Source organism: Macaca mulatta, chromosome 7, assembly GCF_049350105.2.
Source record: "Macaca mulatta isolate MMU2019108-1 chromosome 7, T2T-MMU8v2.0, whole genome shotgun sequence".
NCBI classification, from domain to species: Eukaryota; Metazoa; Chordata; class Mammalia; order Primates; family Cercopithecidae; genus Macaca; species Macaca mulatta.
Genome location: NC_133412.1, coordinates 79,657,650 through 79,673,082, shown reverse-complemented (window position 1 = coordinate 79,673,082; position 15,433 = coordinate 79,657,650). Strand labels below are relative to the sequence as shown.

Below are 15,433 nucleotides of genomic sequence, written 5' to 3'. Positions count from 1 at the left end.
ATTTTTCAGTGGGCATGATGTTCATATTAGGGAGTTCTCATCCTGTACTGCTTTTCATAGAAGTGATCGTAAGCATGTCTTAGTCAAATATGTATATATCTGCAGGTTGCATTTTGTAACACTAAATTGCATATAAATTATTTATACAGAATAATACAGTACCTAATCATAAGCTCTTTCATTTAATGATATTTGATCAAAAGTAGAGAACAAAGAATAGGACTTTGAAGTAATAGCTGTCTCTGAGGCTGGGCTCTGAAACAGACTAGCAGAGTAGATGGTAACCCATCTGCAGCTTTCAACTGAGCATCTGTGGCCCTAGATACAGAAGCATGGCAGGCAGCCTCCTGACTGAGTGCAGTGTACAGCTCTTGAGCTGTGCCGAGTGTGTAACAACATAGGCAAGGCTGGCCTGGCACCGCAGGTATGACTTGCCTTAAGCCAGATAGCTGGGGGAAAAAACACTGGCAATTTGGGGTAGAAGATCATTGCCAAGTGAGAAGAGCAATGAAGACTATAAATTCCTGAGTAAGAAATTATCAGGCCAGGTGTGACTCACGCCTCTAATCCCAACACTTTGAGAGGCCAAGGCAGGTGGACCACCTGAGGTCAGGAGTTTGAGAGCAGCCTGGACAACATGGTGAAACCCTATCTCTACTAAAAATATAAAAATTAGCCAGGTGTAGTGGTGGGCACCTGTAATCCCAGCTATTCAGGAGGGTGAGGCAGGAGAATCGCTTGAACCCAGAGGGCAGAGGTTGTAGTGAGCCGAGATCTCGCCATTGCACTCTAGCCTGAGCAACAAGAGTGAAACTCTGTCACAAATAATAATAATAAAAAAAAGAAGACGAAGAAGAAAAAAGAAATTATCAAGGGAGGAGTAGTCATAGGAAGGGAAGTTAATGTTAACTGGGCAGCTGCCAAGTACCAGGCATTGTGCTAGGTACTTTATTCTCAGTAATCTTCTATAAAGTAGATGGTAGCATTCCTGTGTAACAGATGAGGAAGCTGAAACTCAGGCTAAAGTGCCTGAAACTTTAAAACCCATGTTCTTTCCACTAAACCACAGAATTTGAGAATTTTAAAGCATAAATAATGTGATAGATATAGATAGATATAAAAATTTATAGAATTTATTGATTTTTTGTTTTCAAAACCAGAAGTCTAAGAGTCAAGACAATAGGAACAAAGGCTGGGGGCTATGGGAGATTTGGAACTATGCATAAGCTCCAGCCAGACCAAGGGTCTGCCAGAGGAGGCACTGTTTACATTTTGGGCAGTGCAATTTTTCTTTGAATTGCTGGTATTTAGTGTCCTTAGCCCCTTCTACTAAATGCTGGTAGGGTGCCTACCTGATACATTTCCAAATGCCTTCTGAATGGGAGCACTTTCCTAGATCAAGAGCATGGGGTTAGAATACGGAGTATAAGAGATCATGAAGTTTGAAGTAGACAGTGATCCAGTTGAGAACCTTGTCCTTTGTATTGGTAAATCTGATGGACACTTTCCAGTGCCCTTCACCAAGCAATTTTGACACTTCCTTATTTTTAAAATAGTCTTTGTTCTTAGTTTCTATGATACACATTTACTGGTATTTTTTTTTTCTACCTTTCTGGCCACTCTCTCTGGCCCACTGGGCTTCTTACCTCTGAAATAGCCATTCTTCTCTTTTCTTTGAGACATTATCTTCTTAGGAAATCTCTCACAATCCCATGACTTCATTTATCTGTCTGTTGGTGACTCCTCAGTTGCTGTCCAAACTCACTCTACTTTAAACATGGTATGTCCAAAGCAGAACCTCCAGCTCCTGCATCTTCACACTGACAGTTTTTTTTGTTTTTTGTTTTTGAGACAGAGTCTCGCTCTGTCGCCCAGACCGGAGTGCAGTGGCTCGATCTCGGCTCACCACAACCTCCACCTCCCAGATTGAAGCGATTCTCCTGCCTCAACCTCCCAGGTAGCTGAGATTACAGGTGCATGCCACCACGCCCGCCTAATTTTTTGTATTTTTAGTAGAGACAGGGTTTTATTGTGTTAGCCAGGATGGTCTCAATCTCCTGACCTCATGATCCGCCCGCCTCAGTCTCCCAAAGTGCTGGGATTACAGGCATGAGCTATAGCGTCTGGCTTTTTTTTTTGAGAAGGAGTCTCACTCTGTTGCCAGGCTGGAGTGCAGTGGCATGATCTTGGCTCACCGCAACCTCTGCCTCCCGAGTTCAAGCGATTCTCCTGCCTCAGCCCCCCGAGTAGCTGGGGCTATGGGTGCGTGCCACCACATCCAGCTAATTTTTTGTATTTTTAGTAGAGACCGGGTTTCACCATGTTAGCCAGGATGGTCTTGATCTCCTCACCTCCTGATCCACCTGCCTCGGCCTCCCAAAGTGCTGGGATTACAGGCGTGAGCCACCACGCCCCGCCTTTTCTTTTCTTTTTTTTTTTTTTTTTCTTTTTTTTTTTCTTTCGAAACAGAGTCTTATTGTGTCGCCCAGGCTGGAGTTCAGTGGCACGATCTCGGCTCACTGCAACCTCCGCCTCCTGGCTGCAAGTGATTCTCCTGCCTCAGCTTCCTGAGTAGCTGGGATTACAGGCACGTGCCACCGCACTCAACTAATTTTTGTATTTTTAGTAGAGACTGGGTTTCACCACGTTGGCCAGGCTGGTCTTGAACTCCTGACCTCAGGTGATCTACCCGCCTTGGCCTCCCAAAGTGCTGGGATTATAGGTGTGAACCACCATGTCTGACCCACACTGACAATTCTGACTCACCCTTTGAAAAAGTCAGCCCTCAAAATGCCTTTCCTAGCACTTCCCTCCTGCCCATAGACTGAAATAGATATACTTGTCTTGTTTGCCCAGCACCTTTGACTAATTTTGCCACTGCATCTGACACAGGGTGTTGTTTTCTCCTGTTTGCATGGATAAGGGCACAAACTCCAGAACCTGTGTGTCTGAGCTTAAATCTTGACTTTGCCACATAAGAGCCGAATGACTTGTGCCTAAGAAGCTTTTGTGTGAGGCTGAGCGCAGTGGTTCACATCTGTAATCCAACCACTTTGGGAGGCCAGGGCAGGCGGATCACTTGAGCTGAGGAGCTGGAGACCAACCTGGGCAACATTACAAAACCCCATCTCTACAAAAAAACACCAAAATTAGCTGGGAATGATGGCACATACCTGTAGTCCCAACTACTCAGACAACTGAGATGGGAGGATGGCTTGAACCTGGGAGGTCAAGGCTGCAGTGAGCTGAGATCGTGCCACTGCGTTATAACCTGAGCAACAAAGCCAGACCCTGTGTCAAAAAAAAAGAAAAAGAAAAGAAACTTGTGTGTGATAGCACCTTGCTTATGTGGTAGCTGTGACTATTAAAAATATGTAAAGTACTTAGAACTGTGCCTACACAAAGTATTTCATTATTTTGTTTGTTTGTTTCCCCCACCAGATAGTATTAAGAAAGTAGGGATCAGATTGCCTTGTTCACTACTGTATTTTCCATTTTTAGCACAATAGTTGGCACACATTTGTTAATTAATTACTGTAGAATTCATATATTCACCCACTGTTCTAGGCGGGAATTCATATATCCACCCATATTCTGGGGAAACAGTTAATAAAACATTCCTGTCTTCATGAATCTTACCTCTAACAGGGGAGACAAAATAAAGCATAGGTGGTGATAAGTGCAGGGGAGAAGATACAGCAGGGTAGGGGCTGGGTAGATGTGGCTTGATAATTTATATAGGATAGTCAGAGAAATGTTTGAAAAGATAGCATTTGAATAGAAACTGGAAGGAAGTGAGAGAAGTAAGAGGGAAGCCGATAATAATCCTGAAAGGAACAATCCCAAATATTGAAATCTGGAAAGATCAAAATTCCTAAAGTCTAATGTCCTGAAAATCACAATCCAGAAAAATCAAAATCCTGAATTACAATTCTGGAAAAAGTAATTTAAAGAGTTCTTTAAGCCAGGTGCAGTGGTTCATGCCTGTAATCCCAGCACTTTGAAAGGCTGAGACGGGAGGATCACTTGAGCCCTGGAGTTGGAGACAACAAGCCTGGGCAACATAGTGAGACCCCCCATGTCTACAAAAAAGTAAAAAATATTAGCCAGGCATGGTGATGCATGTCTGTAGTCCCAGTTACTGCAGAGGCTGAGGTGGGGGGATCGTTTGAGCCTGGGAGGTTGAGACTGCGTTGAGCCATGATTGTGTCACTGCACTCCAGCCTAGGTGACAAAGGAAGACCCTGTCTCAAAAAAAAAGGCTGGGCACAGTGGCTCATACCTGTAATCCCAGCGCTTTGGGGGAGACCAAGGCGGGCAGATCACCTGAGATCAGGAGTTCAAGACCAGCCTGTCCAACATGGTGAAACCCCATCATCTCTACTAAAAATACCAAAATTAGCTGGCCATAGTGGCAGGTGCCTGTAATCCCAGCTACTTGGGAGGCTAAGGCAGGAGAATTGCTTGAACCCAGGAGGCGGAGGTTGCAATGAGCCGAGATTGCGCATTGCACTCCAGCATGGGTGACAAGAGCGAGACTTCGTCTCAAAAAAAAAAAAAAAAATGAAAAGAAAAAAGGGACAGGTCTGGCTATGTTGGCCAGAGTGGTCTTGAACTCCTGAACTCAAACAATCCTCCTGCCTCGGCCTTCCAAAGTGCTGGGATTACAGGCATGAGCCACCGTGCCCAGCCCTAGCCCAGTTTTTACCTTTGATGAAGCTTTCTCTGAAATTCAGTATTGTAGTTCTCCAAGCTGTTTTGTCTTCTTGCTCATGCTCTCATGTTTTTAATTCTAATTGTTTCTAGTAGATTGTAAACTCCTTTGGAATAGTGTCAGTGTATAATACTTTGTTGGTTATCCAAACAGTACAGGACAGTCAGAATTGATTAGTTGAAGTGAAATAGATATGTGTCCCAATTTTGTGAGTTTCTTTTTCTTTTCTTTTCTTTTTTTTTTTTTAGACAGAGTCTCACTCTGTTGCCCAGGCTGGAGTACATTGGCACAATCTTGGCTCACTGCAACCTCCGCCTCCCGGGTTCAAGTGATTTCCAGCTAATTTTTGTATTTTTAGTAGAGACAGGGTTTCACCATGTTGTCCAGGCTGGTCTCAAACGCCTGACCTCAGGTGATCCGCCCACCTCGGCCTCCCAAAGTGCAAGGATTACAGACATGAGCCACCGCGCCTGGCCTTTTCTTTGTTTTTTTTTTTTTTGAGACAGAGTCTTGGTCTATTGCCCAGGCTATAATGCAATGGCACAATCTCAGCTCATTGCAATCTCTGCTTCCGAGCGCCTTCCACTTCAGCCTTCCAAATAGCTGGGACTACAGGCGTGCACTACCATGCCTGGGTAATTTTTTTTTATTTTTTGTAGAAATGAGGTTTCTCCATGTTGCCCAGGCTGGTCTTGGACTCCTGGGCTCAAGTGATCCGCCCATCTCAGCTTCCCAAAGTGTTGGGATTACAGGCATGAGCCATCTTACCCAGCCTGTTTTTTTATTTTCAAGGCATACTTTTCAGGTATATTATCTGAATAGCACAGCTAGAGGCCCCCCCACCCCCGCCTTTTTTTTTTTTTTTTTTTTTAATTTTGCGACAGAATCTGGCTCTGTTCCCCAGGCTGGAGTGCAGTGGCTCAATCTTGGCTCACTGTAACCTCTGCCTCCTGGGTTTAAGCAATTCTCATGCCTCAGCCTCCTGAGTAGCTGGGACTACAGGTGCGCACCATCACGCCCGGCTAATTTTTTTTTTTGGGACGGAGTCTCACTCTGTCATCCAGGCTGGAGTGCGGTGGTGCAATCTCGGCTCACTGCAACCTCTGCCTCCTAGGTTCAAGTAATTCTCCTGCCTCAGCCTTCTGAGTAGCTGGGATTACAGGTGCACACCACCATGCCCGGCTAATTTTTTGTGTTTTTTAAAGTAGAGACAGGGTTGCACCATCTTGGCCAGGCTGGTCTTGAACTCCTGACCTCGTGATCTGCCCACCTCAGCCTCCCAAAGTGCTGGGATTACAGGCGTGAGCCACTGCGCCTGGCCCTCATTTTTGTGCTTTTTAGTAGAGACAGGGTTTCGCCATGTTGGCCAACCTGGTCTCGAACTCCTAACCTCAAGTGATCCACCCGCCTCGGCCTCCCAAAGTGCTGGAATTACAGGTGTGAGCCATTGCACCCAGCCAAGGCCCATTTTTTAAAACCAAATTCTAATTAGACCTTGCCTCTGAAGGTTATGACTTGTGCATACTGGCTAGTTTCAGGGTGGGCTCACTTTTCACTTTGCCTTTGCTCCCTTGGGAGATAACCTCTAGGTGCACTCAGGAGGAACTAGGAACCCTATGTTCCTCAAGTGGGATTCTGCATGAAGTGCTTTTGTGGGCTTCTGACTCTACCAGATTCTAACTGTGTAATTTATGCAACCCTCTTAAAGACCTCTTTGTGCCTCAATTTTCTTCAGTTGTAAAACAGGGATGATATCACATTTCATTGATTCTTAGACTCACTTTTTGAGTACCATTTATAATTTTAACATCAAATCAAGATTTTTCTTATAATCAATGGTATGTCATTTTTCTTTTTTAGTAGCACATAAAATGGTATGTTTTACAATCAGTGAAGTCTTAGATTTGATATAATACAGTAATATCTACCATTCAATTACTTGAGGATTGGAGTTAGTGAATAATTTCTTAGTTGAATAAATGGTGAATTTGTCTTTATTTTTACTTTTTCCTACTAGTCTCTCTGCCTCCTTATATTGTGCCTTAAAACTATCCTTTACACACGTTCCTAATGATATATATATATATATATATATATAATATATATAATTTTTTTTTTTTTTTTTTGAGACGGAGTCTCGCTCTGTCGCCCAGGCTGGAGTGCTGTGGCCGGATCTCAGCTCACTGCAAGCTCCGCCTCCCGGGTTTACGCCATTCTCCTGCCTCAGCCTCCTGAGTAGCCGGGACTACAGGCTCCCGCCACCTCGCCCAGCTAGTTTTTTGTATTTTTTAGTAGAGACGGGTTTCACCGTGTTCTCCAGGATGGTCTCGATCTCCTGACCTCGTGATCCGCCTGTCTCGGCCTCCCAAAGTGCTGGGATTACAGGCTTGAGCCACCGCGCCCGGCCGATATATTTAAAAATGTATTTTTTACTAGCTCTCTTGCTGATGTATACCCCTAACTGCAGCGATTCTTGAGGAGGAGAAGGACATGCCTCACTCCCCTCCACCACCTTCCTCAGAACCTTATGATAGTTCAGTGACACTAAGTGATTGAGGGAAGTATGTTATTTAGTGAATTTTCATGATTTTTTTTAAAGTTGGGGACCACTGCCAAAAGGGTGAAGCCATAGCCCCTTCTCATGTACAAAGACCTCCGTGAGCATGCCCAGCCTGCCTCTCTAGCCTTACCTCTTGCTTTGAACTTTACGCTCCAGTGATACTGAACTATTTTTGTAACTTGTGTTTAGGGATGTTACAACTTTGGAAGTCTTTGATCCAGCATGTAAAGGGTGAGCGGGTGGAGTGGGGCGCAGGGCTATTCCATGGGCAGCGATTTAGAGGAGCAGGGGACTGTGGGGATGGAGATAGTCTCCTTAGAAACAGGTTTGTGAGATCTAGGCGTGGCATTTGAACTTTTTTTTTTTTTTTTTTTGATGGCCAAATTGTGCTTCACTTATCTGCCTGCCTATGTGGTTGCCTTAGGCAGAGTGATAGAATCTCAGGGTAGAGAGCAGGGACTTACTCTCTGTTGCTCCAGAGGACACAGGTAGGATTGGGGGTGGAAATTATTTGATGCTTGTTGTAGCTCAGTACAGTTAAAAACTCTCTGACAGTTGTTGCTGCTCAACAGCCCACTGAGCAGCTTGGAAACAGTAGTGAGCTCTCTTCATGGAGGCGAAGGATCTGTCACCAGAGTGAAGGATCTATACTGTTGCAGGAGCCAAAGAACAGAATCCTGCACTGGGAAAGAGGTTGGTCAAGATGACTTTGATTATAACTACCAAATTAACCAACATCCATCAAGTACTTACTAAGAACCAGGCACATAATAGATAGCCAAGTGCTTTATATACAGTGTCTCATTTATTTCCTACATCATCTTTTTTAATCTTTAGAATAAGCCTGGCAGCCAAGAACTCTGGTTCTCCCCATTTTACAGATGAAGAAACTGAGGTTTATTGGTAGGAAGCCTCAGTTTCTCTAAGGTCACACAGCTGGTAAGTGATAGAGCCAGATTCAGATTCTGAACCTGCTCCCTCTACACTCTGCAATGCTGCCTGTAATGTTCCTGCCTCCTTTGACATCCTAAATATGGGGAAATGTGTTTGTGTCATGTTTTGTTAGCAGATAAGCAACCAATGAAGGATAAAATTCAAAAGGACAAGGTTTGGATCTTTTTCTATACTTAGCACTGTGCTTGGCGTTTGGGATCAGCAGTGCAAACAGGTAGTAGCCAAAGGAGGATGAAACACTGGGCTAGAAAGAAAAAGTCCTGCTAGAACGTTTAAAAAAAAATGATTTCACAGAGAACCCTGACTCATAATAGGAATTCGTTTTTTTAAAAAGGAAGTAATAATATGTAGTGAGTATACTTTACTGTAGTCAACTGTGTATACTCAAAGAGCATAAAACATGAAGCCAGTGAGTGAGTGATCCTTTTATTAATTATAAAAGAAGATGAGCTGGGTGTGGTGGCTCATGCCTGTCATCCCAGCACTTTGGGAGGCCAAATTGGGCAGATCACAAGTTTAGGAGTTCGAAATCAGCCTGGCCAACATAGAGAAAGCCCATCTCTACTAAAAATAGAAAAATTAGCCAGGCGCAGTGGCACATGCCTGTAATCCTAGTTACTCAGGAGGCTGAGGCAGGAGAATTGCTTGAACCTGGGAGGCGGAGGTTGCAGTGAACTGAGATCGCACCACTACAATCCAACCTGGGCGACAGAGCGAAAATCTGTCTCAAAAAAAAAAAGATGATGAATTAGTAGAGCATGAAGAATAATTAATGAGTTGCTAGGTAATTTGCCATTCCCTCTGCCTGGCTGCCTTTTCCTCCAATTGCCAATTAGTCTTAAGGTCACCCTTCTCTGAAATAACATAGCACTTTGTACTTGGGTCATAGTATTTATCACAGACTTCGTTTTATTATAGTTAATTCTCTACATGTTTAATCTTTCTTACTTGATTCTAAACCCTTTAAGGACAGGATCCACATCTTATCTTCATTTCCTTCTTCCAGCTCTTAACATTCTGTGATGTTAAGCCTATTTGAAAATAGACATTGTTAGAGATTATATTCTTTTAGTGAAAAATCGGCCAGGTGCTGTAATCCCAGCACTCTGGGAGGTTGAAGCAGAAGGATTGCTTGAGCCCAGGAGTTTGAGATCAGCCTGGGCAACATGGTGAAACCCTGTCTCTACGAAAAATACAAAAATTAGCTGGGCGTGGTGATGCACATCGGTGGTCCCAGCTACTCTGGAGGCTGAGGTGAGATCACTTGAGCCTCGGAGGTCAAGGCTGCTGTAAGCCATGATCACGCCTCTGCTCTTCAGCTTGAGTGATAGTGACAGAGCAAGACCCTGTCTCAAAAAAAAAAAAAAGAAAAATCAGTGAATGCCTTGAACCTAACACACTACCTTTTATGTGGTAGGTACAGTGGGCTCACTGAAACATTTAACTTATTCACCTCTATCCATTTGTCCAAAAACAAAAAGGAAACGAAAAATTCTAAATACAGGACGAAAAATTCTAAATACAGGACGAAAAATTCTAAATACAGCCCTCAATTCTACTTAATTAGTGTGTATCTGGAATGAGTGTGACATGGAAGATTTGAATCTGCTCTTCTTTGCCTCTGTTCTCATGTGCCTGTGCTCATGTGCATCTTAGAGTGCTTAGAGTGATTGTAATGCTTAAAACAAATTTTCAATCTCTGTGGCCCCTAAACCAGCCAGCCACTTCCATCTGATGTGTAAGAGGAGGCTCCCCTGGATTCATTCATTGCCCATTGAAACAATGTATGATCATGTGAGTGAAAGAGAGAAAGAAATCAATGGCTAGGGATTGAATGTCTTGTGGGATTTTATGACAAGAAGACATCTAGAGAAAACCATGGAAATGTCCAGTCTGAAGGTCAAAAAGTTCATAAAAGTGATTTAGAAGACACTAAGAGCAGGTGAAAGGGAAAACAGAACTTTACAAAGCAAAGTTGCTTTCTTGGCTTGCTTTCTTCAGAGCTGCTTAGGACCAGACAGCTCTATGTGCCTGAGAGTTCCTGAAGGAATCTTAGCATTAAAATACAATTCACCATGAAATACTATGCAGCCATAAAAAAAGGATGAGTTCTTGTCCTTTGCAGGGACATGGATGAAGCTGGAAACCATCATTCTCAGCAAACTAACACAAGAACAGAAAACCAAACACCATATATTTTCACTCATAAATGGCAGTTGAACAATGAGAACACATGGGCACAGGGAGGGGAACATCATACACCAGCACCTGTTGGGGGGTGGGGGGCTAGGAGAAGGATAGCATTAGGAGAAATACCTAATATAGATGACCGGTTGATGGGTGCAGCAAACCACCATGTCACGTGTATACCTATGTAAAAACCTGCACATTCTGCACATGTACCCCAGAACTTAAAGTAAAATAATTTTTTTTAAAAAGTACAATTCATAGGCTGGGCACAGTGGCTCATGCCTGTAATCCCAGCACTTTGGGAGGCCAAGGCATACGGATCACTAGGTCAGGAGATCGAGACCATCCTGGCTAACACAGTGAAACCCACGTCTCTACTGAAAATACAAAAAATTAGCCAGGCGTGGTGGCACGTGCCTGTTGTCCCAGCTACTTGGGAGGCTGAGGCAGGAGAATCACTTGAACCTGGGAGGCGGATGTTGCAGTGAGCCGAGATTGCACCACTGCACTCCAGCCTGGACCACAGAGCGAGACTCTGTCTCAAAAAAAAAAAAAAAAAAAATTAGCCGGGTGTGGTGGCATGTGGCCTATAGTCCCAACTACTGGGGAGGCTGAGGCTATAGGATCGCTTGAATCCGGGAGATGGAGGTTGCAATGAGCCGAGATCGTGCCACTGCATTCCATCCTGGGCGACAGAGTGAGACCATGTCTCAAGAAAAAGAAAAATGAAGAGACACAGATGTCCAGAGGTGTTGGGGGAGAATGGAGAGACTCGATAACAGGTTAAATTGTCTTTAGAGGAACTGACATTTTGACTACAGTACTCATTCCTACTCTTGACTATTTTCAGGGGTTCCAAGAGAAAAATCTAAATAGGACAGAGCTAAAAACACCAACTTTCACTCACTAAAATGTCATAAATTTATGTATCTTGATCTTGGAAAACATCAGTATCTATGCCTCATTTTACCTTTTAAGATTTCAGATTTATCGCCTGAAGCATTTTTTCTGTTGTCTTCCCCTTATGTCAAGATATCCTGTTGGTTTATTGAGGTTATCCTAATCTTTATGTCAGATGAAACTCATCCTGGTTGTAATTATTTTTAGGTTAAATAACCATTGGATTTGCCAAGTACTGAAAAATCAGTAGCACTTTTGTTTAAACTCTGTTAATAAACACTTCTGAATGCATTTTGCTAGTGTCATTATTTCCCATGCTTGCTGAGTAGAGAGAAAGTTGAATTATCATTACTTGATAATTCATATTTGTTCATTGCACACTGTGTGAGTCTGGGTTTAGGCCTCTTGAAGACTTAGCCTCTTTCCTTCTGTTCCTGTGGTTTCGAATGCCATTTACATGACTCACATCTCAGATTTTCTTTCCCTACCAGCCTCCCTGTGTTGGTTTGTGACTTTATCTGTCAGTCAGTCTTCTCTCAGGTATTTACCTAGATTGCTGCAGGCTTCCTCAAGGTCAGCCCACCAGCCAACTTCCGTTGTTTCAACAGAACCCTTCTTTGTGCCCTGACTGTATCTCCAGTTCTTTAGATACATGAGTTCAGTATTGATTCTTGACTGCTTGCTCCCCACACCCATGCTTAGCAGCCTCCAACTTTCTCAAGTCCTGTCTGTCTCCAGTCAGAGAAATGTTAGTCATCTTTCGTGGTCAACTTTTCATGTTCAGTGGACAAGGTCTGAACTGACTAGCAGGACTAATACGGGCAGCTGTTTACTTATCCATTGCTCAGTTACACTTGAGTCATTTTGCTTACTAAAGGTCAGTTGTTATGTTTCCAGATCTCTTTATGCCAGTAAAGTGGTACTGTAATTATGTAATTTGATTAAATAATATACGTATTAAATTATGAGGAAGAAAAGAAAATTATTCTGGCTGTGCGTGGTGGCTCATGCCTGTAATCCTAGCACGTAGGAGTTCGAGACCAGCCTGGGCAACATGGTAAAACCCTGGCTCTACTAAAAATACAAAAGATAAGCTGGCGTGGTGGCGTGCGCCTGTAGACCCAGCTACTCAGGAGGCTGAGGCAAGAGAATTGCTTGAACCTGGGAGACAGAGGCCGCAGTGAGTCGAGATCGCGCCCCTGCACTCCAGCTGGGCGACAGAGTGAGACTGTTTCCAAAAAAAAGAGAAAAGAAAATTATTCTGTGAAAACTAAGAGGAATGCTTTGGAAGGACAAGTTACTTTAAAAAGGAAATGAAGCTGAATTAGGTTGGGTAAGATAACTATGGAAGAGTAGAGGTGGAGGAATCCTAAAAATCCAGGATTCTGTACTTACTGTTTCATAGCAGTCTGAGTTCTAACTTTAGAGAAACTGGAAATTGTAGATGATGCATTTTGGGTGAGTTTTTTGCAATAATGGCAAAAAACTCAAATCAGCAGAAGAGATCTTTCTGGGTTGGGCACATTGGCTCACACCTGTAATCTCAATACTTTGGGAGGCTGAGGCGGGAGGATCCCTTGAGCTCAGGAGTTCAAGATCAACCTGAGCAACATAGCAAGACCTCATCTCTACTTAAAAATTTAAAAAAAAAAAAAAAAAAGCTGGGCATGGTGGCATGTGCCAATAGGCCCAGCTACTCAGGAGACTGAGGCAGGAGGATTGCTGGAGCCCAGTAGTTCAAGGCTGCAATGAGCTATAATCATGGCACTGCACTCCAGCCTGGGTGACAAAGCAAGACCCTGTCTCAAAAAAAAAAAAAAAAAAAAAAAGAGAGTTTTTTGGCCTTTGCCAAAAATTTAATGGCTCTCAAAGTTTTGTTTATAGCAAATAATGGTAGGTGTGGACATTCATGGGAAAAGTCACAGTAAAAGTCAGATTAACCATACCATTATTACTTTAGTTTTAAATGCTATCCATGGACTCTCAGTTACTGAGGGTGAGGAAATCAGTGTTCGTATTCTACCTCCCTCCTTTTTTCCCCTCTTCTCTTCCTAGTTTTTACTAGCTGGAGTTTTCTACATCATCAAAGCATATAGTATTGACACTCCGTTGTTACCCTAATCCTATTTTAGTCTTAGACCTACAGTTAAGTAGTTTCGGTGCTCACTGCAAGTTTTTGCCGTAGTTTTTTGTTTTGTTTTTGTTTTTGAGAAGGATTTTCGCTCTTGTTGCCCAGGCTGGAGTGCAGTGACATGATCTTGGCTCACTACAACCTCCTCCTGGGTTCAGGCGATTCTCCTGCCCCAGCCTCCCAAGTAGCTGGGATTACAGGCAAGTGCCACTTCTGCCCAGCTAACTTTTTTTTTTTTTTTTGAGATGGAGTCTCGCTCTGTCACCCAGGCTAGAGTACAATGGCGCAATCTCAGCTCACTGCAGCCTCCACCTCCCAGGTTCAAGCGATTCTGCCTCAGCCTCCTGAGTAGCTGGGATTACAGGTGTGTGCCACCACACCTGGCTAATTTTTGTATTTTTAGTAGAGATGGGGTTTCACCATGTTGGCCAGGCTGGTCTTAAACTCCTGACCTCAAATGATCCACCCACCTTGGCCTCCCAAAGTGCTGGGATTACAAGCATGAGCCACCAGGCCTGGCCCTGCCATAGTTTTTCCAGTCACCTCTTAGTTGGCACAAGTGCTTCCTTTTGTAGATTCCTTAAGAAATACTTGGCCGCGTGTGGTGGCTCATGCTTGTAATGCCAGCACTCTGAGAGACTGAGGTGGGTGGATCACTTGAGGTTGGGAGTTTGAGACCAGCCTGACCAACATGGAGAAACCCCATCTCTACGAAAAATACAAAATTAGCCAGGCGTGGTGCACATGCCTGTAATCCCAGCTACTCAGGAGGCTGAAGCAGGAGAATCGCTTGAACCAGGGAGGCAGAGGTTGCGGTGAGCAGAGATAGCACCATTGCACTCCAGTCTGGGCAACAAGAGTGAAACTCTGTCTCAAAAAAAAAAAAGAAAGAAAGAAAGAAAAAAAAAATATTTGGGAACAGTGGTCCCCATTCTGTTACCCTTGCTGGACAGTTGACTGGGTATAAAGTCCTTGAGTCTGCTGGGCACAGTGGCTCACACCCTAATCCCAGCACTTTGGGAGGCCAAGGGGGGCGGAATATGAGGTTGAGAGATCCGGACCATCCTGGCCAACATGGTGAAACCCCATCTCTACTAAAAATACAAAAATTAGCTGGGCATGGTGGCGCATGCCTATAGTCCCAGCTCCTTGGGAGGCTGAGGTAGGAGAATTGCTTGAACCCAGGAGGTGGAGGTTGCAGTGAGCCGAGATCACGCCACTGCACTCCAGCCTGGTGACAGAGCGAGACCCCATCTCAAAAATGAAAATAAAAATAAGTAAAGTCCTTGAGTCACACTTTCTGTCCTTGAGAATTTTGTAGGTATTGTTCCATTTTCTGTTAGCATCAAATATTAATGTGGAAATTTTCATGATTTTGTTTCTCTTTTAAGTGATTTGATCTTTTTGCCTGGTTGCAGGAACTCAGAAACCTTACTTAAAGGTGTATCTTGGTACTGCCTATTCTGAATTTGTTTTCCCTGGGATACAGTGTGACCTTTCAGTATGTACACCCCAATCCTCTTATAGTTCAGAAACATCTTAGATTCTATCTTTATGAACATATCTTTACATATTTTTCCCATTCATGTTAAAGTTTTCTTTTATGCAAATATTACATCTCCTTTGCTGTCTTTTGTAACTGTTTCTTCTCTATTTCTTTTAGCCCTTTTTGGTTTCTTTTTTTTTTTTTTTCATTTCTCTCCTTTTGTTCCCACTGTGTTTTTAGCAGTCTCTCTTCTCCCTTTGCTTATTCCAGTTTCACCTTCATTTCTATAACAGTATTTTTCCTTTCACTTCTTTCCTCAGTTCTGCTAGTATACAGCTTGTCTTCTCTTCTCGTCTCCCTACCTCTGCTGAAGTTCTGTATTTCTGCTTTGAGCTCTCATTTCATAGAGACAACTATTTTGTCAAGTTTTCTTTTTTTCATTGTGTAAAATATTTTATTACCATTGTATCTAGTCCATGGAGGCCCTTTTCCAGTGTG

General features: G+C 43.4%; 1 protein-coding gene and 2 long non-coding RNA genes across 7 annotated transcripts in view; 2 read left to right on the top strand and 1 right to left on the bottom strand.

The window, feature by feature from the left end:
* Window positions 1-12,979, bottom strand: part of LOC144330104 (uncharacterized) — a 49,973-nt gene extending 36,994 nt beyond the window's left edge. The window contains exon 1 of the long non-coding RNA XR_013395979.1: window positions 12,373-12,979. This is a non-coding gene — a long non-coding RNA (uncharacterized LOC144330104). The remainder of the gene's footprint in view (window positions 1-12,372) is intronic.
* Window positions 1-15,433, top strand: part of AP3S2 (adaptor related protein complex 3 subunit sigma 2) — a 61,070-nt gene that overhangs the window by 36,977 nt on the left and 8,660 nt on the right.
* Window positions 7,628-9,708, top strand: LOC144330105 (uncharacterized). The gene is made up of 2 exons (XR_013395980.1): window positions 7,628-8,815; window positions 8,865-9,708. It is a non-coding gene; the product is annotated as an uncharacterized LOC144330105 (long non-coding RNA).